This window comes from Schistocerca americana, chromosome 7, assembly GCF_021461395.2.
Source record: "Schistocerca americana isolate TAMUIC-IGC-003095 chromosome 7, iqSchAmer2.1, whole genome shotgun sequence".
NCBI lineage: Eukaryota > Metazoa > Arthropoda > Insecta > Orthoptera > Acrididae > Schistocerca > Schistocerca americana.
The window spans coordinates 341017797-341039791 of record NC_060125.1 but is presented as its reverse complement, the minus strand read 5'-3'; the positions used below and the strand labels follow the sequence as shown (position 1 = coordinate 341039791).

Here is a 21995-nt window from a genome sequence, read left to right as displayed (position 1 = left end):
TAGAAAATCAACTTTCTGTCCAATAGCTTTTGCTAGCCGACTCTTAACTGCTTGTGAAAGAACATATACGACTACCGAAAGGGAAGCATTGGCTGTAGTCTGGTCATTTAAGAAATTTTACTATTACTTATACGGAGCGAAGACAACAGTACAGGGTGATTCAAAAAGAATACCACAACTTTAGGAATTTAAAACTCTGTAACGACAAAAGGCAGAGCTAAGCAATATCTGTCGGCGAATTAAGGGAGCTATAAAGTTTCATTTAGTTGTACATTTGTTCGCTTGAGGCGCTGTTGACTAGGCTGAAAACCAAACTACCCGAGGCAGCCTGTGACAGAGCACTTCATCACTGGCCTCCAAGAAGCCCTGATCTTACCCCCTGCGATTTTTTCTTATGGGGGTATGTTAAGGATATGGTGTTTCGGCCACATCTCCCAGCCACCATTGATGATTTGAAACGAGAAATAACACCAGCTATCCAAACTGTTACGCCTGATATGCTACAGAGAGTGTGGAACGAGTTGGAGTATCGGGTTGATATTGCTCGTGTGTCTGGAGGGGGCCATATTGAACATCTCTGAACTTGTTTTTGAGTGAAAAAAAACCTTTTTAAATACTCTTTGTAATGATGTATAACAGAAGGTTATATTATGTTTCTTTCATTAAATACACATTTTTTAAGTTGTGGTATTCTTTTTGAATCACCCTGTATACTGTGACCACAAAGCGTTAAGTTTTTTGCAAACGTGTAAATTATTACATCCAAGATTAGCAAGATGGACGCTCTCACTCCAAGAGTTTCAATTTGAAATTAAATACATAAGCGGACAGGATAATTTCATCGCCGATGCACTGTCTAGAATGCCAGATGGAGATTTGTCAACTATCAACATCACGGACAATCCGTCCGAATTTAATGTTCTTATAATCACTGATAGAATATCTAGGAAACATTTTCTTGACATGTGTAAGAACATGGAAAAACTACAGAATGAAGATCCTCGTTGGCATTCAATAAAGGAAACTTTAGCAAAGCCTGGAAACGATGATCTGAAGAGACTGTACAAAGTTGAGGACGACGTCTTATTTTTCAAAGGGCATCTTGATTCAGATAATTGGAAGGTGTGTTTTCCCGAGAAGAATGAGAATGACTTAATTTTGCACACGCACATCACCTGGGTACATTTTGGAGTATTAAAGTGTGCTCGGAAGATTCAAGCATATTGCTACTTCCCAAATATTCGCAGGAAAGTACACAGACAGTTAAGGAAATGTAAAATTTGTCAGCTAGCCAAACCAGGAAATTTTTGTGTGAAAGATTTCCTACATCCTATTATACCCACTAAACCGCTGTCAATCATTTCGGTCGACGTCTGTGGTGCTCTACCATCATCAAGGGCAGGATGCAAATATATTGTAGCTTTTCTTGATATATTCACTAAGTATGTCAAACTTTATCCATTAAAATCAGCTACTGCTGCATCCATAGCCAAAAAGCTGGTCAAGGATTATATAGTCAAGGTAGGCAAACCAGAGGCTATTCTTTCTGACAATGGGTCAATGTTCACTGGATTTCGTTGGAGGCAAACATTAACCAGTTGTGGTGTAAAACAAATTCTAACATCAGTGTACCACCCTTCGGCGAATCCCGTGGAACGAATTTTTCGTGAATTAAACCGGTTCATGAGAACATATTGCCACAACCAGCAACCCAAATGGATCGATTATCTTCACGATTTTCAGGAAATTGTAAACAATATGCCACATACTACAACAGAATACACCCCACACGAACTGATGTTTGGAAAACAGGAACAGAATTACTGGATTCGACCAATTCCTAAAGTAGCTATTAACAAAATAGACCTACAAAATAAAGTACGACAATCCTTACTCAATATAATGGACAAGGCAAGAAAAAGGAAAATATATTTTGACAATCGACGTGGAAAAATAAAAACATATAAAGTGAAAGACCAAGTTTTAGTAAAAACTCATCCTAAGGCTTCACTTATAAAGAGGAAGAACACAAAATGACAATTATTGTATCAAGGACCATTTGTGATTACCAAAATACGACCATCCAGGAACTTATGTTTTGAAGGATGTGAAGAATGGAAAGGTGAAAGGAATGTACCCTCATCACTTGTTAAATCAATTTCATGATGACTGAAGATTCTGAAGATTGAAGATACTATTCTTATCAAATAATATTGATTAGAGAATTTTCATTAAACCTATGACTCATACTTAGGATAGTTTCTTTCTTTTTGCAATTTAGTAGTTAGTTTTTCTTTTCAGGCATAATGTACGAGAGATATGCAGACATTATGTATTTGTTTTTCACTGTAAAGGTAAGTTTCCTTTCCGTATGCAGAGAATTTAGCTATAGTATGATTGATGCCCCATGCCCCATGAACCATGGACCTTGCCGTTGGTGGGGAGGCTTGCGTGCCTCAGCGATACAGATGGTCGTACCGTAGGTGCAACCACAACGGAGGGGTATCTGTTGAGAGGCCAGACAAACATGTGGTTCCTGAAGAGGGGCAGCAGCCTTTCCAGTAGTTGCAGGGGCAACAGTCTGGATGATTGACTGATCTGGCCTTGTAACATTAACAAAAACGGCCTTGCTGTGCTGGTACTGCAAACGGCTGAAAGCAAGGGGAAACTACAGCCGTAATTTTTCCCGAGGGCATGCAGCTTTACTGTATGATTAAATGATGATGGCGTCCTCTTGGGTAAAATATTCTGGAGGTAAAATAGTCCCCCATTCGGATCTCCGGGCGGGGACTACTCAGGAGGACGTAGTTATCAGGAGAAAGAAAACTGGCATTCTACGGATCGGAGCGTGGAATGTCAGATCCCTTAATCGGGCAGGTAGGTTAGAAAATTTAAAAAGGGAAATGGATAGGTTAAAGTTAGATATAGTGGGAATTACTGAAGTTCGGTGGCAGGAGGAACAAGACTTTTGGTCAGGTGATTACAGGGTTATAAATACAAAATCAAATAGGGGTAATGCAGGAGTAGGTTTAATAATGAATAAAAAAATAGGAGTGCGGTTTAGCTACTACAAACAGCATAGTGAACGCATTATTGTGGCCAAGATAGACACAAAGCCCATGCCTACTACAGTAGTACAAGTTTATATGCCAACTAGCTCTGCAGATGATGAAGTAATAGATGAAATGTACGACGAGATAAAAGAAATTATTCAGGTAGTGAAGGGAGACGAAAATTTAATAGTCATGGGTGACTGGAATTCGTCAGTAGGAAAAGGGAGAGAAGGAAACATAGTAGGTGAATATGGATTGGGGGGAAGGAATGAAAGAGGAAGCCGCCTTGTAGAATGTTGCACAGAGCATAACTTAATCATAGCTAACACTTGGTTCAAGAATCATAAAAGAAGGTTGTATACCTGGAAGAATCCTGGAGATACTAAAAGGTATCAGATAGATTATATAATGGTAAGACAGAGATTTAGGAACCAGGTTTTAAACTGTAAGACATTTCCTGGGGCAGATGTGGATTCTGACCACAATCTATTGGTTATGAACTGCAGATTGAAACTGAAGAAACTGCAAAAAGGTGAGAATTTAAGGAGATGGGACCTGGATAAACTGAAAGAACCAGAGGTTGTAGAGAGTTTCAGGGAGAGTATAAGGGAACAATTGACAGGAATGGGGGAAAGAAATACAGTAGAAGAAGAATGGGTAGCTCTGAGGGATGAAGTAGTGAAGGCAGCAGACGATCAAGTAGGTAAAAAGACGAGGGCTAATAGAAATCCTTGAGTAACAGAAGAAATATTGAATTTAATTGATGAAAGGAGAAAATATAAAAACACAGTAAATGAAGCAGGCAAAAGGGAATACAAACGTCTCAAAAATGAGATCGACAGAAAGTGCAAAATGGCTAAGCAGGGATAGCTAGAGGACAAATGTAAGGATTTAGAGGCTTGTCTCACTAGGGGTAAGATAGATACTGCCTACAGGAAAATTAAAGAGATCTTTGGAGAGAAGAGAACCACTTGTATGAATATCAAGAGCTCAGATGGCAACCCAGTTCTAAGCAAAGAAGGGAAGGCAGAAAGGTGGAAGGAGTATATAGACGGTTTATACAAGGGCGATGTACTTGAGGACAATATTATGGAAATGGAAGAGGATGTAGAGGAAGACGAAATGGGAGATAAGATACTGCATGAAGAGTTTGACAGAGCACTGAAAGACCTGAGTCGAAACAAGGCCCCGGGAGTAGACAACATTCCATTAGAACTACTGATGGCCTCGGGAGAGCCAGTCACGACAAAACTCTACCATCTGGTGAGCACGATGTATGAGACAGGCGAAATTCCCTCAGACTTCAAGAAAAATATAATAATTCCAATCCCAAAGAAAGCAGGTGTTGACAGATGTGAAAATTACCGAACTATCAGTTTAATAAGTCACAGCTGCAAAATACTAACGCGAATTATTTACAGACGAATGGAAAAACTGGTAGAAGCCGACCTCGGGGAAGATCAGTTTGGATTCCGTAGAAATGTTGGAACACGTGAGGCAATACTGACCTTACGACTTATCTTAGAAGAAAGATTAAGAAAAGGCAAACCTACGTTTCTAGCATTTGTAGACTTAGAGAAAGCTTTTGACAATGTTAACTGGAATACTCTCTTTCAAATTCTGAAGGTGGCAGGGGTAAAATACAGGGAGCGAAAGGCTATTTACAATTTGTACAGAAACCAGATGGCAGTTATAAAAGTCGAGGGGCATGAAAGGGAAGCAGTGGTTGGGAAAGGAGTGAGACAGGGTTGTAGCCTCTCCCCGATGTTATTCAATCTGTATATTCAGCAAGCAGTAAAGGAAACAAAAGAAAAATTCGGAGTAGGTATTAAAATTCATGGAGAAGAAGTAAAAACTTTGAGGTTCGCCGATGACATTGTAATTCTGTCAGAGACAGCAAAGGACTTGGAAGAGCAGTTGAACGGAATGGACAGTGTCTTGAAAGGAGGATATAAGATGAACATCAACAAAAGCAAAACGAGGATAATGGAATGTAGTCAAATTAAGTCGGGTGATGCTGAGGGAATTAGATTAGGAAATGAGACACTTAAAGTAGCAAAGGAGTTTTGCTATTTAGGGAGTAAAATAACTGATGATGGTCGAAGTAGAGAGGATATAAAATGTAGACTGGCAATGGCAAGGAAAGTGTTTCTGAAGAAGAGAAATTTGTTAGCATCGAGTATAGATTTAAGTGTCAGGAAGTCGTTTCTGAAAGTGTTTGTATGGAGTGTAGCCATGTATGGAAGTGAAACATGGACGATAACTAGTTTGGACAAGAAGAGAATAGAAGCTTTCGAAATGTGGTGCTACAGGAGAATGCTGAAGATACGGTGGGTAGATCACGTAACAAATGAGGAGGTATTGAATAGGATTGGGGAGGAGAGAAGTTTGTGGCACAACTTGACTAGAAGAAGGGATCGGTTGGTAGGACATGTTTTGAGGCATCAAGGGATCACAAATTTAGCATTGGAGGGCACCGTGGAGGGTAAAAATCGTAGAGGGAGACCAAGAGATGAATACACTAAGCAGATTCAGAAGGATGTAGGTTGTGGTAGGTACTGGGAGATGAAGAAGCTTGCACAGGATAGAGTAGCATGGAGAGCTGCATCAAACCAGCCTCAGGACTGAAGACCACAACAACAAACATGATTGATTTCTTTTAAATTTTTTTTATTTAGTTAATAGTAACTTCAATCAGGTTTCACAATGCATAATGACCATGGGTTAGTGACTCAAATGAATCTGGTCTATGGCAAGATATTTTTTCTTATGTCAATTTAACAATGTCAGTATATATTTGTATTTGCTTTTTTACTCGCTGAGCTGAAGTCATGCTGTTCGGAAGGGGTAACCCGTTCTCACTTTTAAAAGGATGATTATTACTTTGTTTCAATCTTTGGTGATGGACATTGTCTTTATATTTGTACTATTGTTGTAACATACCTGTGTATGTAAATTATGTTATGTCAATTGTTGCTCGCGAAGTTACCAACTGAGCGAATGCCTTTCAGTTATAAGCACATCAACAAGTGTTAAAGTCCATCTGAAAGATGACGAGCATAAGTTGACACGGCAGCACCAGTTGGATTTGTGTATAGTGCATTCTAGGGTTGTTGATAGAATTGAAGAACACCTTACGACTTCCGAATATTTCGAATTCAGGACAGAGAATTAGAAAGAACTTTAGATTAGATTCTATTTCAGCTCAGCATAGATCAAACACTTTTTCCACGAAACTTACACTGACTCTTATTTTCATGTTAACCATATGCGGAAAACCATAATACCCACGAGGAGACGGTGGAATGGGAACAGAATTCAATCAGTTACCCGGAGATGACAGATAGAAAGGAATCGTAGATGGACGTAAACCAACGAGTCGACGGTTCACCTCAAGACACAGAAGATTAACAGTGTTGTGTTTCTTTTGTGAACAGTGTTTAAATTCATTCAAAAAAACCCGTGTTGTAATTTTTTTTCCATTGTAATTCAATTAATTTTCTTTGCAAATGAGAAATATGAGGATGGTAAATCTACCCCGAGGTTTTCCTTGGTTTTCCTTTGTAGGGCTTGGCCGAATGGCTAGATTATCCATTTGAGACATCCCAAGGCGAGTGACAGAAGCTTTGAGTGATGATGAAAAAGGTTTCTGATCACATCTCATGCCATCCTCGACAAATGAATAGAAGCAAGCATTTAAGCTATGCATATAAGCTGCATCAGGAATTTTCAAGCAGCACAGGCTTTGTCAGCAGTATATGCACCCAAATCTATAATTTCCATTTAGATAGTCATTCACTAATACCAAAATATCATAAGAAATATTGTGGACATTAATACTCTAGTGGACATTAATACAGCGTCATAAACAATCACCGATATAGTGTTGTGTGAACGCTCGTGTTTGTTTTTGCCCAAAAACGTTCGTCCACAAGAGGGGCATATATGATGTATCATGCAGCGTAACTTGCTGTGACAGTGCAAGAGAGAGGTTAGGTTAGGTTTGTGGTGTTTAACGTCCCGTCGACAACGAGGCCATTAGAGACGGAGCGCAAGCTCGGGTTAGGGAAGGATGGGGAAGGAAATTGGCCGTGCCCTTTCAAAGGAACCATCCTGGCATTTGCCTGAAACGATTTAGGGAAATCACGGAAAACCTGAATCAGGATGGCCGGAGACGGGATTGAACCGTCGTCCTCCCGAATCAAGAGAGAGAGACAAAGATATTGTTTATTACTCTGTGGCGGTCAGCGCTCACATAATTATTCTTAGGAGATAGAGCTTTTGTTCTTCTTAAGAGTAAAAATTTTAGGAGAGGAGAGCCTGTCTTGTGATGTAAAAATCGACGCCATTGCGAGTTTTTGATTCACATTGTAAAATATAAGTGTATATGGAAGGAAATCAGTTAATAGAACAATAAAATATTGTTCATTTCAAGAAGGTACGTGTTATTATACGCCCAGCGATATACTTCTATTGTGATTTACTAATAAACACCACCTTGAGAACAGTTCCGACGGGAGCGTTCAGTTCTAGTGAAATAGTTCGATGTTTTCTTCGGAAAAGAAGTCACTTCATGGATCATTCAAATCCACAATAGTACTTGAACATTTCTCAGAACTGAAAGCAATCTGATTGCTATGCAACAGAGCCCCGAAGAATATTTCTCCGTACTTTGGTTACCACTTTCAGCTCAATACGGTATCTGCAGCATCTGGAGCAGATTTCTACAACAGCAGAAGCGTGTAATCGCTATCAGTTTCACACATCGCCTTGTGTACGCTGTATGTATTTACCCACAACAGTGAACATACAAAAAATTTTTTATTTTTTTTTTCAAAGGAGTCTTTATAGTAAGGAATACCTCACATTTACAATTTGTTTATTTTAATGTTGAAAATTAATTTAAATTATAACTATTTCCAATCAATTGCAATGTGTCAAGAAATGTCCATAGTATGGTATGTGTTCGTTTTTGTAGGTTATCATCGATGCAAAGAACAATTTACATAGATTTTTCCTTAGGTGTATGTATTTCCATCATCCTTCCCTACATATAAGGTCTCGTTTCCAATAGAAAATGGGCAAAATGAATACCTGATAAATTCTTGTCAGCTACTTTAATAATATACTACAGCCTCTTTACATATCGTCCTAATAGATACAGTGAAAACATTATTGGACAAATTACTGTGTGCACATTAGCATTAAGAAGATATTCTTCCTGCACTCCATACGTGAACTGGTACAAAGTGAAATAACCTATGCTGCTCACTTCATAGTCGTTTACTGAGTATAAATGTGTGTACTGGCACTCTTGTTTACCAGCTAACACCAGCACAATAAGTCACTGATATTCCAAAGATTGCTCATCTGCAGTATTAGTGAAGAGTGAGGTCTGTCGTAAAATTCTAACTGACAACAAGTTTTCGTCGCATCCTTTGTAGGAACTGAGTTACGAGAGTCACAGTCCACAAGGAACATCATGGCCAGCCCTACAGCGCTACTGGTGATGTCATACATTGTGTTCACACATCCTCCAGAGTGGTGTAGCTTCCATGGACTCTTGTGCCGCTGTTGATCTCCATAGGTGCCGCATATTGAATTGCCAGCAGTAGAAATACTGTTCAGATCTTTTGCCTAGAGTACAATGTTTAGATTTCCTTAAGTTTCTGGAGTGACAGTGGCTATCTCCGTCAGATGGTAGTGAGATTTTGTTCTTCATGAAACCCTAACAAAGTATAGCAATTCACTTTACTCCTACTAAAAAAAAAAAAAAAAAACCTTGTTAATGTGTTGCCACAGATGACTGGCTTTTAACAAGGCTGTCAACATAATCCACTGAAATTTTGGGGATCCTACTTAAGACAAATCAAACTGAAAAGCGAGAAATCTATTGCAAGGATCACTGCTACGGTTCAACTGTAGTTTAGCTATTTTTTTATTTACTTTGGCTTACTGTGGTGAAATATGTCCAATGAGACAGAACATTATGACCACCTCTGGAACGCAATACAGCAACAATTCTATGTACCTCTTATTCGACAGATCCTCGGTAGGTTTCCGGAGGTATGAGGCATCAGCTACCTACCCACAGGTCACTACAGTTCTCATAGATTACAATCTCGTGCGTCGTGGGTGCGGAGCTGGCACCCGATAGCGCCCCAACTGTCATCCATCGAATTCATATCAAGCGAATTTAGTGCCCAGGAGAACAGGATCCTAAACCACGGTAGCACAGTTTTGGTCCCGTGATAAGAACAAGTTATCTTGTAGAAAGATGCTATGGCCAGCAGGAAAGACATCTAGGACGACAGCTGATTCGCAATTATTTTTGTATGGATCACTGCTGTCGTGGTGTCTTCGATTAGTTTGACGAGTAGAGCCCTGGTGAATGTTCCCCATAGCATAACACTGTCTGCCAGCATTCATCAGTAGCAACGTATCCGTCACCACTCAGTTCAGTGAACGCGGAGGCTGAGCAGGTGAGGTATTAACACTATAGGTGCAGGAGGCCGAGCTTGAGGCTGGTGAGGGTAGATGCCATACGCTTTAAAGTGGCAGTTAAACAACATTGTCTGGAAACATATTTCTTACAATATTTACAATATGGATTGTCTTCTCCGACACAGCAGAAAATGTGCTTAATTGCACACTCAACTGCGACAAGGAATGTTGAAGCATCACGCTGGTGTAGCGCAGATCAGGACTAGACATGGGTCGTTCGCGAACTTGCGGGTCCAAAGGAGCGGTTCACCAAGATGAACAGAACGACCGAGGAGCGAATTCTAAGGAACGGTCATTCATAGTTCACTTCGGTCGCGACTTTCTACTTTTAGTTCCCGGGAACGGGTAACGGTCGGTCTCGTTCCCTGAACAGCACGTCGGCCGGTCTCGTTCCAGCCTCGGTCTCGTTCCCGTCTGTCTCGGTCTCGCTCGGCCGGACTCGTCCTTCTTCGCGTGGCCACTCGTCGCAGTTCCACTGCCGACTGCTCGTGGTTCAGTATCGAGTTGTTATTGTTCGTTTCGTTCGCTTCGCACGCCCATTCTAGATCTGTTTCAAACCTTTTTTGAACTCTGAACTTCTGGTTCTTTTCATATTCTATTCAGCGTCCACGACCGTTAACTAAAACGTATTTTATAATTACGTAAATTACATAAAAATTACGTGGTATGTAATACATCCATCTTTTCAGGTAACAAAACAACGTATCAGCTTACTTCACTATTTCGATAAACAGCGGAAGAAATACTTGTAAAAGGGCAAGATTTTTTTGTTGTTACACATGGAAAGGTCGTCGGCACGGCACACACTAGTGGTCATTTTCCGTCTTTTTTTGACACAAGGTAAAAGAGCATGTGCATTGTTATGGAAGGCAGACCGACTTACAACTGAATGAAACCCGCGCTTCGTAATCGAGTGCATGGTGTCACATTTTGTAGAGAGAATATGATAACTCCTACAATATTATTTCAGTGGTACAGGGCGGAGCATGAAAACTCGGCCCCGAGTACTAGACTGCTCATTGTCGCTTACCAATCGTCATCTATTGTTTCGAAGTTGTTTGCATTAGCTTATTTATTATTTCTTCACTGCCTAATTATTACACGCTTATCTATTCTGCTCGTAGCGGTCAACAAATCGTGCGTAATTGGCGAGCAGTCTGTACTCGGGGCCGGTGTTTCGTGCGCCACCTTATATTATTTCACTTCGATCTGCCACATAACGGTACAGTTGGCTAAAAGAGATGTTTTGCGGAATCACGAAAATTACAAGTGTGTGAGAATATCGTTATGAATAAAAACTCTGTACTCCAGGGGGGAGGCATGTGATCCCTCTCGGCACCTTCTATCTTCAGTCACCTACGCTACTAATTTTCTATTTTTCATAAGAACCAATACCAAGCACAGTGAACGGTGAACGAGTAAAAATAAACGGATCCCAAGAAAGAGCGATCACCAGTGAACTAGTTCCCAAGGATGAACGACTTGCCCACCTCTAGTCAGGACTCAACAGCGATGTAGTGCAGGTAGTTGAATCAGGGCCGGCCGAAGTGGCCGTGCGGTTAAAGGCGCTGCAGTCTGGAACCGCAAGACCGCTACGGTCGCAGGTTCGAATCCTGCCTCGGGCATGGATGTTTGTGATGTCCTTAGGTTAGTTAGGTTTAACTAGTTCTAAGTTCTAGGGGACTAATGACCTCAGCAGTTGAGTCCCATAGTGCTCAGAGCCATTTGAACCAGTTGAATCAGGAGCCTGCAGGTGCAAGCCTGCAGTGGCACACCAGTAACTCATGTGGCCCCCTTCACCGCTCTTGAAGACAGATGTGCACTTAGGCATGTGCAAACAGCATATTGCGGGTGGCGAATGTCATGAGGGTGGAAGCCCACGACCCAAGCCAGCAGCACAGTATACAGCCTGGAAGACGATACCATGTACAGCCAGGGAGACGGTCCTCAGATGCCTCGCGCAAGGCGGTATTTTGCTGTCACTTGGTATGGCCCTTCACCAGGTGAAGGCTCAAGCTCGACCACATCTAACAGTCCCAGAGGTTATCAAACCATAGTGACAATTGCAATGGCGAAGTCCCACTGCCTCGAGCTGGTTGTAGCCTCGGATGCGAAGTCTTCATCCAGGCAGCACGCAGCAGCCCAGTGCGTTTTGAGCAGTTGTTCGCCTGGATGGCGGTTTATCTGGACAAGACCATCGATTGGAGTAACAGGATATGTGATACATCCGACTGGGTGACATGTTTCCATTGATCCACAGTCCAAACTCGGTGTTCTGTTCACTGCAACCATAACTGACGATGGCGATGGGTTAACATGAAAACGTGTAGGGATCGCCCACTGTAGAGCCCATGGTCAGAAGTAGTCCCGCATGGTGTGCTCACAAACACTTCTACTTGCATCAGCATTGTACTCTTTCGTCAGATCAGTGCAGACCGCATCTATCCTGCTATACAGAGTGGAGAAACCTTCGATCTCCACATTCTATAAAGAGGCGTGGGCGTCCAACACATTGTCACCTATTTGTGCTTTCACCTTCCGTCTGCCATTTTACATAAATGTTCATAACAGGAGCAAGCGATAGTCTGACCACCTTCGGCTTTCCGAGATGCTCGTTCCCAGGCAGCGGGCCATAATATTTTGCCCTTCGTCAAAGATACTTGCGTCAGTGAATTTTCCCATTTTCGGCCTTTATCGTCGCTAGAATCATTCCCCATTTGCCTCTGCTCCGTTTACATACTTTCCTTGCTGCGACAAGTTCCGGTAACGCCAGCAGGTGACATTCAATATCGCAGCGGTCAGTGGTCGTAATGTTCCGGCTCGTCATTGTAGATCAGACAAGACTACTACCTGGCAGGAATCGATTTAAATGGACAAAAGCTAATGGAAATTTAGGAACAAAAGACTAAACATTATTATATGCTGTTCTGGGAAGGCTAATTTACAAACAAAAACGATCGAGATGTAATCTGGATGGCGGACCATGTAGATAAATAAATAATAAGTTAATGATAGATGTGTACTATCGAAGTTTACACACAGCGCTCGCTGGGGGAACGTTTTATTCTGTATCTGTCAGTTGCACTTATTTCCAGCATAGCAAGTAAGATATATTCAACTAAAAGATAATAAAAAACGATATTTGAAACGTAAAGTAACTGTGTTTATGTCTAGCCAACAAAGGTGTTGCTGTGCGTCGGTGCGACCTACAGATAGCCATCTTCAGTCCTTGGCATAAAGCCGAACGCCTGTCTAGACAGCGATCACGATTTTTATAAAGCGGTGGCGTTAGAGGCCTCCATCGATTTCGAGCTGCACGCTAACCTCTGCTCTGAACTTTCGCTGCACGCGTTTCAACGTCGACCACAAACGATTCGGGAAAAATGTTTGTTTTTCTGTGGGCAGCTTTTGCGCTCAGTAGTTAATTAGCCAAATCAACAAATAGAACACTACCGATACGTTATGAATAGTTCGAGAGCTAAAGAAAATTGTTCAACAGCGGCTATGTGTGCGAGAATCAGGAGCCGAGGCAGTCTGGGATGGTATGACAAAAAGCTAACGAACACATTACCTGTTCCTTTCGCAGACATAAGGTGATTCGTATCTCTTTATTGCCATGGTTGCTTGTTGCTTCTAAGTGCAGATGGGGAACTGTTATGAGTACTACAGAAATGGCTGGTCTTCTCTGGCACTCGGTGGCTATTGTTTCAGTTACCAGCTTCATGTGGATTCTCTTTGATTAACCAAATCGTCCAAAGCTGTTCGTCGTCAGGGAGTACAGTTTCACCCAGAAAGGAACATTGTTTATTAGGAAAGATTTGAATGGGAAAAAGAATGGCTGTACACTGCAAAAGGAATTACTGCAAGAGGAAATTTTCCAACTTTGCTCCAAAGATTGGCCATCAGATCATAGATCTCTCCTGATTTCACAGCGATGTTAACAGGACACAGCAAACCGAAGGCTTACTACCATTTGTCAAAGTAACCAACGACACCTTGTGTCCGTCCACTGGAGTTAACCAAACTGTGGACCAAATATTAAAAGTTAGACAAACAGAAAAACATATTACTCAGAAGCGTAATAATGAAAGGATTGTATTGACCAAGTAGCAAAAATCTGCAATTCTATATAATTTCAAAATGTATAAATTTGAGTCACCGATTGCAAAACACTCTCTGTATTAGATGTGTGGTTTAAGGTTTTCGCGGCGTAAGAAAATCTTGAATAGTTCTCGATTATGTAACCGAGTGCAATCATCTAAAAGGCACATACACTGAAGAGCCAAAGAAACTGGCACACCTGCCTAATATCATGTAGGGCCACCGCGAGCACGCAGAATGCCGCAACATGACGTGGCATGGACTCGATTAATGTCTGAAGTAGTGCTGAAGGGAATTGATACCATGAATCCTGCAGGGCCCTCCATAAATCCGTAAGAGTGCGAAGGGGTGGAAATCTCTTCTGAACAGCACGTTGCAAGCTATCACAGATATGCTCAATAATGTTCATGTCTGGGAAGCTTGGTGGCCAGCGGAAGTGTTTGAACTTAGAGGAGTGTTCCTGGAGCCATTCTGTAGTAATTCTGGGTGTGTGGGGTGTCGCATTGTTCTGTTGGAATTGCCCAAGTCCGTCGGAATGCACAATGGACATGAACGGATGCAGGTGATAAGAGAGGATGCTTATGTATGCCTCACCTGTCAGAGTCTTATCTAGAGGTATCGGGGGTCCCATATCAATCCAACTGCACACGCTCCAAACCATTACAGAACCTCCACCAGCTTGAACAGTTCCCTGTTGACATACAGGATCCATGGATTCATGAGGTTGTCTCCACACCGGTACACGTCCAACCGCTCGATACAATTTGAAATGGGTCTCCTCCGGCCAGGCAACAAGTTTCCAGCCGTTAACAGTCCAATGTCGGTGTTGACGGGACCAGGCGAGACGAAAAGCTTTACGTTGTGCAGCCATATCGATGATGTTTCATTGAACGTTTCGCACGCTGACACTTGTTGATGGCCCAGATACAGATATCGTGTCTAAGTTATTCTGCAATTGGTTGTAATCTTCTGATGACTTTACTAGACGGTAAATGACAGCATCATCTGCAGACAATCTAAGAGGGCTACTTAAATCGTCTGCTATATCGTTTACAAAGCAACAGCAGAGGATCTATAACAGTTCGTTGGGAAGCGCCGAGTATCATTTATGTTTTACTCGACGATTTTCCGTCGATTACTACGTAATGTAACCTTTCTGATAAGAAATCACTAACCCAGTCGCACATCTGAAGCGATACTCCATAGGTGCGCAATTTGAATGGAAGTCTCTTGTGGGATATAATAATTGTCAAAGAAATTATGCAATATTTTAATTTTTTGTATCTATAAAAAACGTTGTAATCAACTTAACTAATACATGTAGTATTTCTCTATGTAACAGAGAGCGTTAATAAAAATATTGAATAATATTGATGTTGAGATATGTGGCTGAAAAATGGATGAGTTTCACAACGTATCCTGTCCTCGATGAAGTCAAACAAATGACGGACAACCAAGGACGTGCTCTGGTGGGTGTGGAAAGGAGGGACACGTCCGTTCTGAATGTACTCAACGAAGGTTGTTACAGCTTTCACGGGATGAATCACCACTCACATCGCATCGGACTGCTCCCCATGATCTATGTCGCGTCATTACGCGATGACGTAGACTGCGAGACTGAAACGTACCGGAACGTACAGACAGAGGCAGATCGTGGAGAGCCACGGAAGGACGATGTTGCGCTCTACCGCCTGGAGCAGTCCCAGGTTGCCCTCTCTTCGGTGCCGCTTGCGGCCCCTTCAGATAAGGACTTACAGACGTCGGTAATTAGACGGTGCACGATCCCAACAACCATGAACTATGCTGACCTCTGATTCCGAGGCTCGCAACGAAAACAGCGATCACCAAAACGCCGGAAGAAGACCGTCTCTCAGTGGAGAACGACCAAACTGATCCAGCAAGCAATTCCGATGCGTTTTCGGGTAGAGAGCAGACGACCATGGATACAGAAGAAATGCCTAGCGTTTATGCAAGGGTGGCCAGCGGGACGGCGACACGACCTTCCGACGACGATGCTCCAGAAACAGTGGAGGAATTCGATCGACGGCAACAGGCTACGGCGCCCACAACGCACGACAACGATTGGACGCTAGGAGACTGGTCAGAAGACCCACCCCGTGGGGAACAGATGATGCAGGAGGAACTACTCCCACACACTCTCCCGGTGTAAGACCGGAAGAGTGCACCGAATAACGGAAGACCATATGGGAGGACAGTGGAGGAAGTTAGAAAGAAAGCAGCCTGTGTACGGAAGAATTAGCGACCGTAACGTGCCCTATCTATATTGACAGCCATGCAACAAGCTTATCGGATAGGGTCTGTTAACATCAATAGCACTGGGACGCCGGTAAAAATCAAAATTCTCAGTGGCATGATAAAGGCTGCATATTTAGACATAGCTCTATTACAGGAAGTGCGGGTGCCTCTCTCCTCGGACTTTCACGGTTACGATACTTACTGTTCCCCGTGTGATGAGAGAGGCGTTGACACTGCGATACTATTGAAGGAAAGGATACGTGCAGATGAAGTAATTTGCCTTCTGCCCGTGGTACGGCCGTGACCATAGGTGGAATACGTTTGACCAATATATACGCACCATCAGGCTTGGATAAGAGAAGGGACAGGGAAAATTTTTACGCCCATGAGGTTACACTATTGTTCCGGGGACGATACGATGCTTGCATACTCGGCGGAGATTTTAACTGTGTGCTCGACAGAAGGGACCAACATCCTAACTATACTCCTAGCCAAGAACGTCTGGAGCTGGTCAACAGGATGGAATTAGTCGGTACATGGTACCTGAAGTATCGCAATCAACCTGGATATACATTTTTTACGAGCCACTCCGCGAGCCGTTTGGATCGGATCTACATTTGAAGGGCATTAGCGATGTCGACAGTGGACGCATAAATCTGGCCAACCGCGTCTACAGACCACGAGGCATATATTTGTACAGTTAACCTTGAAAGCAATCAGGTATGGAAACGGAGGAGTAATTGGAAGATGAATGTCTCCACCTGTGTGATGCAGAATGCCGACGGATGGTGGAGGACGGGTGACATGGCTGCCTCCGTCGACGAAATTCTTACGGTTCTGTTGTACAGTGGTGGATAAGTGCGTGAAGCCTGCTTTACGGAGGACGTTACTAGATTATGGGAAGGAGGTTTCTCGATGGCAGCCCACGACCACTGACTTTTACTTTTTGGCCCTCCGGGAACTGTTAGCTCAACCACCTACACCAGAACGCCAGACGGCCGTCCACTGAGTCAAGGCGAAGCTGGTACAACATACGACACTAAGGATTGCGGGTATGGTGATACGCACGAGGTCGCGGGATTGCCTGCCCAACGAGGTTCCTTCGATGCATTATGTGATAAAGGAAAGAAGAAGAAGACTAAGGACGCTAATTCGTGATATCGATCTCGGCGATGGCCGTCGTTTTTCAACACTGTAGCGGCACCACCGTTTTAGGATAGGGAAAGTTAGTTTTGTGCGATATTCTGAGCACAAGTTACAGCCAGGTGCGGACCGGATTGCAGTGAGTTACGCTGACCAGCGGTTGCGAAATGGAACGGAGGCCACAGGGCCGTTGAGCCGCTGAAAAGCTAAACTCAGTGGTTTGCATGTCGCAAGTTACAGGAAGAAGGGGCCTACTGGCGCAACCGGTGTGTGGGGCGTACTCGGAGCGATGCGTTAGCGAAACAGGCGTGCAGCCGAGTATAAATAGGTGTTGTTTTCTAACGAGATTCATTGAAGTGTAGCAGCTCTCCTGGACGGCGGCACGTGTCACACCGCCGGGCTACACACGGCAACAGATGGGGCGACAGCATCCCAGTCCACGGCGGGTCGTTGGTTCGACCCTCTGAGGCCGACGGAGGGTCCGCAGCCAGCCAGGGCGGGCCACTCTTCGGGTAGCTACCGCGGGCAGTCGTCTCCCGACACACGCCGGAGACTTACAAGGCGAGAGCCGCAGGTTCGGACGTCGGAACGAGGGCAGTCGTTGCCACCGCGTTCCCCGCTAAGCCAGCTGAGGAAGAAGCAGCAGCGCGGCCGGCCTACGGCTCCCGGCGGAGCAGGGCAGAGTCAATGAGGACGGTAGTCGCTAAGTCGGCTGCTGGCGCAGCCATCCTGAGGTAATCGGAACTCTACAGCTTGACGAACAAGGCCGGCACGACACATCGTTGTGTTGCACAGGTCGCTGTAGTGGAAACGAATAAATCATTTGGAAAGTTCTCGCTGAGTTTTAATACGGCAACTCCTGGCACCCACCCACAACAACATAAAGGAGCATAATGGCTCTGAGCACTATGGGACTTAATTCTGAGGTCATTAGTCCCCTAGAACTTAGAACTATTTAAACCTAACTAACCTAAGGACATCACACACGTCCATGCCCGAGGCAGGATTCGAACCTGCCATCGTAGCGGTCGCGCGGTTCCAGACTGAAGCGCCTAGAGCCGCTCGGCCACACTGGCCGGCTAAAGGAGCATAGCACAGACGTTCGCGGATCATTTTAGCAGATTCTATTAGAGCGACGGGGAGGGCCAGAGGAGCAGGGGAACGGCCTAGAAGAGACCCCAAACGCGATGCATTTGAACGGGGAAGCGGAAGTGTTGTCCGAAATTACGTGTGAGGAGCTGGAGAAAGCAATTACACGAGGTGCCTCCAACAAATCCCCAGGTCCAGGCGGATTCCCCTTGGAATTTTACAGTGCCTTTGTGACCATTATGACACCCATGTGGTTATGCGTATTTAATGAGCTTCTGCGGCAAGAAGTACCGGTTCCCATTAGATTCACGGAAGGGCTCATGATCCCGCTACCCACGCCACGTGGTGGCAAACGGCCTTGTGATTATCGCCCCTTGACCCTCCTTAGTAGTGACTACAAGATCTTAAAGCGCATACCGGACAGCCATATCAAAACGTCGCTGGCGGATCGAAAACGTGCCGATCAGACTTGCCTTGGTGGCATCAGTAATATCCATACAGCCTTGGGAGACTATTGTGTCGTCGTCACCCTTGCGGCTGCATGCCAACTCCGTGGGGCACTGGTTGCAGTAGATTTCGATCACGCTTTTGATCGAGTGGATCATGCGTACATCGCGGCGGTAATGAATAGGATGGGTGTCTCGTCATTATTGACCACTGCAGTGATGCGGCTGTTGCACGGCGCCAGATCAGCAATAGTGATCTACGGAGGGAGAACAAAGTATTTTAAGATCTTGTGATCAGTCAGACAGGGTTGTCCCTTGGTGATCCTTCTACATGCGATCGCCTTAGAACCATGCCTCACAGGCCTTCGACACCGTCTTACCAGGATCTCCCTGCGGCATCTATCATTCAAACGTAGAGCATACGTGGATGACATTGTCTTCCTCGTCCGGAATGAGGGGGAGACTCAATCAGCACTGGGTTGGCTACAGACGTATGTGATGGCAGCTGGTAACGAGGTCAACTTCCGAGAATCACAATTCATGCAAGTAGAACCAGGAACGGAAGGACCCTTACCTGTAGTGCAAACCCTCCGATGTTTGGGTATCACCTTTCATAAGGAGAGGGCGGGAATGGCTGCCGACAACTACCGCCGGCTTTGCTCAGAGTCCGCACGTCAGTACGACTAAACGCCCTACGGTCGATGGATGTGCTGCAGCGATGATATGCCACCTGACACACCTTCTCCCCTTGACATGCACGATGGCTATGAGGATTCAGGGGCTTTTGGGTACTATGGGACAGCTCTTACCATCCCAGCGCGAGAAGGGGGCGTTGGTTTAGTGAACTTGCACGAAAAGGCGTGTACCACGTATATTAATACTATGCTAAAACGGTGACGCAACAGGAATCACTCGCTTACGGAGACAATTATCGAAGAACTAGTTCCAATATCGCATCTTCTCCCTGTCAGTGTCGGCCATATATCGACCCCGTTACGTATGTGCACGTTCATCGTTGAACACAGTCGCGTTCGATAGCGTTTACCGACGTCACGACAGTCGACATAGAAGGACGTACCATTTGCTTTTTCGACAGATCACCCGGAACAGTGTGGAACGGAAACAACCAGCCGTTAATTGGCACGTGGTGTGACGCACGGTACACCACCCCCAGGTCAGTATGGTATATTGTAGTGAACCGGAAATACCCAACGAATGACAAAAAGTACGCAATGCATTTGGCTGACATGTGCCAGCAATGCGGCATGCTGTATACGGACGACCACCGGCTGGTCTGCGACGAGGAGTTGGCTGTATGGACTCTAGCAAGAAAGATAATAGCGTTCATGCCGCGCACTGTATATATAGCAATATCTTCCGATATAGTATTTTTTTCCAGAGGAGACGTATTTTCCGCGTCATAAGGCGAACGCAGTGGCGTGGATCACAGGTATGTCAGTGCATTACATGTGTAGAGACACACGTCTGAAGGTACTGGATTACTGGCAATACTCGCAAGATGGACACACAAAACTGTTACGACAGCGAAAGTACAGGTACTGGTATGCAAATTTCCTAGGAACGGTTTTTGCGGACCCGGCATGTATTTGGGCTGTCCTGCGTGCGCAAAGATGAGCGGTGGTTCTGTCGTTGTGTAACCGACCAAGTAAAGTGATCAGCTAAGAAAAACTACGCGAGTATGCGACCCAGGAAGAACTAACATTTGCACAATTAGCAATGGAATGTTTCTTCAAATTTTGTTTTAATATCTACAAATACTTTTTTTAAGGGTGCCGGAGGTGGCCCCACTTTTACTTTGTTGTTATTTCATGCTGTATGATAGGACGGCAGCGAGGTTCCTTCCAGGACTGTTATAATGTACGGGGAGTTCAAAAAGTCTCTCCGCAGTGCCGTATGATTGTTAGCCGCGCGTACCGTATGCCGCAGTGAATATACTGAAATGAAACTCAGTGAAATACAAGTTATTAATTTATTGAATATTTATTTTACTTACAAATGTTCACATTAAATGTTGAAAGTGTCTCCCCTGTTGTTGAGTACACAATTCAATTCGTCTAATCATGTTTCCAAACACAAGCTGTAACATTTCTTCTGTATCAGAAGCAGTGAAAGTGGATATTGCAGTTCTCAATTCATCGATGGATTTTGGACGGTTTTTATAGACAGTTGCTTTCGCTGCACCCCAGAAGAAAAAGTCAGGTGGTGTTAGGTCAGGCGATCGTGGAGGCCAAAGTCCCTGTGAAATTATGCGATCACCAAAAACATCAGCAAGCAGTGACATTGAAACGCGAGCTGTACGCGCGGTTGCACCATCTTGTTGAAAATAACCATTCAGTATTTCACTTAACACAAGTTCTCCTATGAATTGGTACAGAATATCACTGTAGTACCGTTGTGCGTTTATTGTTTCGTTGAAAAATATGGGACCCACGATCAGACGTCTAGAAAGTGCAATCCAAACTCCTATTTTCACAGAATGAAGTGGTTCCTCAAGAATACGCAATGCATTTGCAGTACTCCAGATACGAGAATTTTGCGAGTTCATGTACCCGGATAAATGAAACCACGCCTCATCAGTGAAAAACGTTTCATTAAGAATATCTCTTCCATTTTGTTGAACGAAATTTTTGAACCATTGACAATACCGGTAATGCAGTCTCTTGCCATGATCAATATTTTTCAGTTCTTGCACGACTGTCGCTTTGTATGGGAAAAGTTCAAATTTTTTCCTTACAGCTGTGTGGGCCGGTCCGACACTTAACATCTATTTCCTGGGTGAGTTTTCTTACTGACTTGTTCGGACTCGTGGACATTTTATCGGAAATATCGAGTAGTTTATCCTCAGAAAAAACACTAGGACGACCACTTCTCGGTGAATCTGACACTGAACCATTACTTTGAAATACGTTAGTAAAATCTCGCACAGTATCGCGATGTGGGAGTGTTATCTCCGGGATAACTGAATTAAATGTTTGACGAACTGAAATTGTGTATTTACCGCCAGCTTTGAACACTTGTTCGACTAAAAACACACGTTCTTCAACGGTTAGCATTTTAACAGTGACAAAAACGAAACAAAGGAACTAAACTTAAACGTTCACGTCAACATGTAACGACAAACACCAACGATACTACTGACGCTTGCTGAGATAAACGAAACAGTGGAATGTTGGGAGAGTCCACTTGAAGGGAAGTAACCCAGGCAGGCGAACAATCATACGGCACGCGCGGCTAACAGTCACACGTCACTGCGGAGAGACTATTTGAACACCCCGTATAAGGACGTACTATGGTTTTGTGAATAATAAAGGTTTATGTTTCTCCTACCATCCTTTAAAAAAATAGAGCGCCCAAAAAAAGTGACTAACGCACGTGCCTAGTA

At 43.9% G+C, this 21995-nt stretch overlaps 1 protein-coding gene across 1 annotated transcript in view; it reads right to left on the bottom strand.

Moving 5' to 3' along the window:
* LOC124622407 (ionotropic receptor 93a) overlaps window positions 1-21995 on the bottom strand; it is a 172890-nt gene that overhangs the window by 126240 nt on the left and 24655 nt on the right. The window lies entirely within an intron of this gene.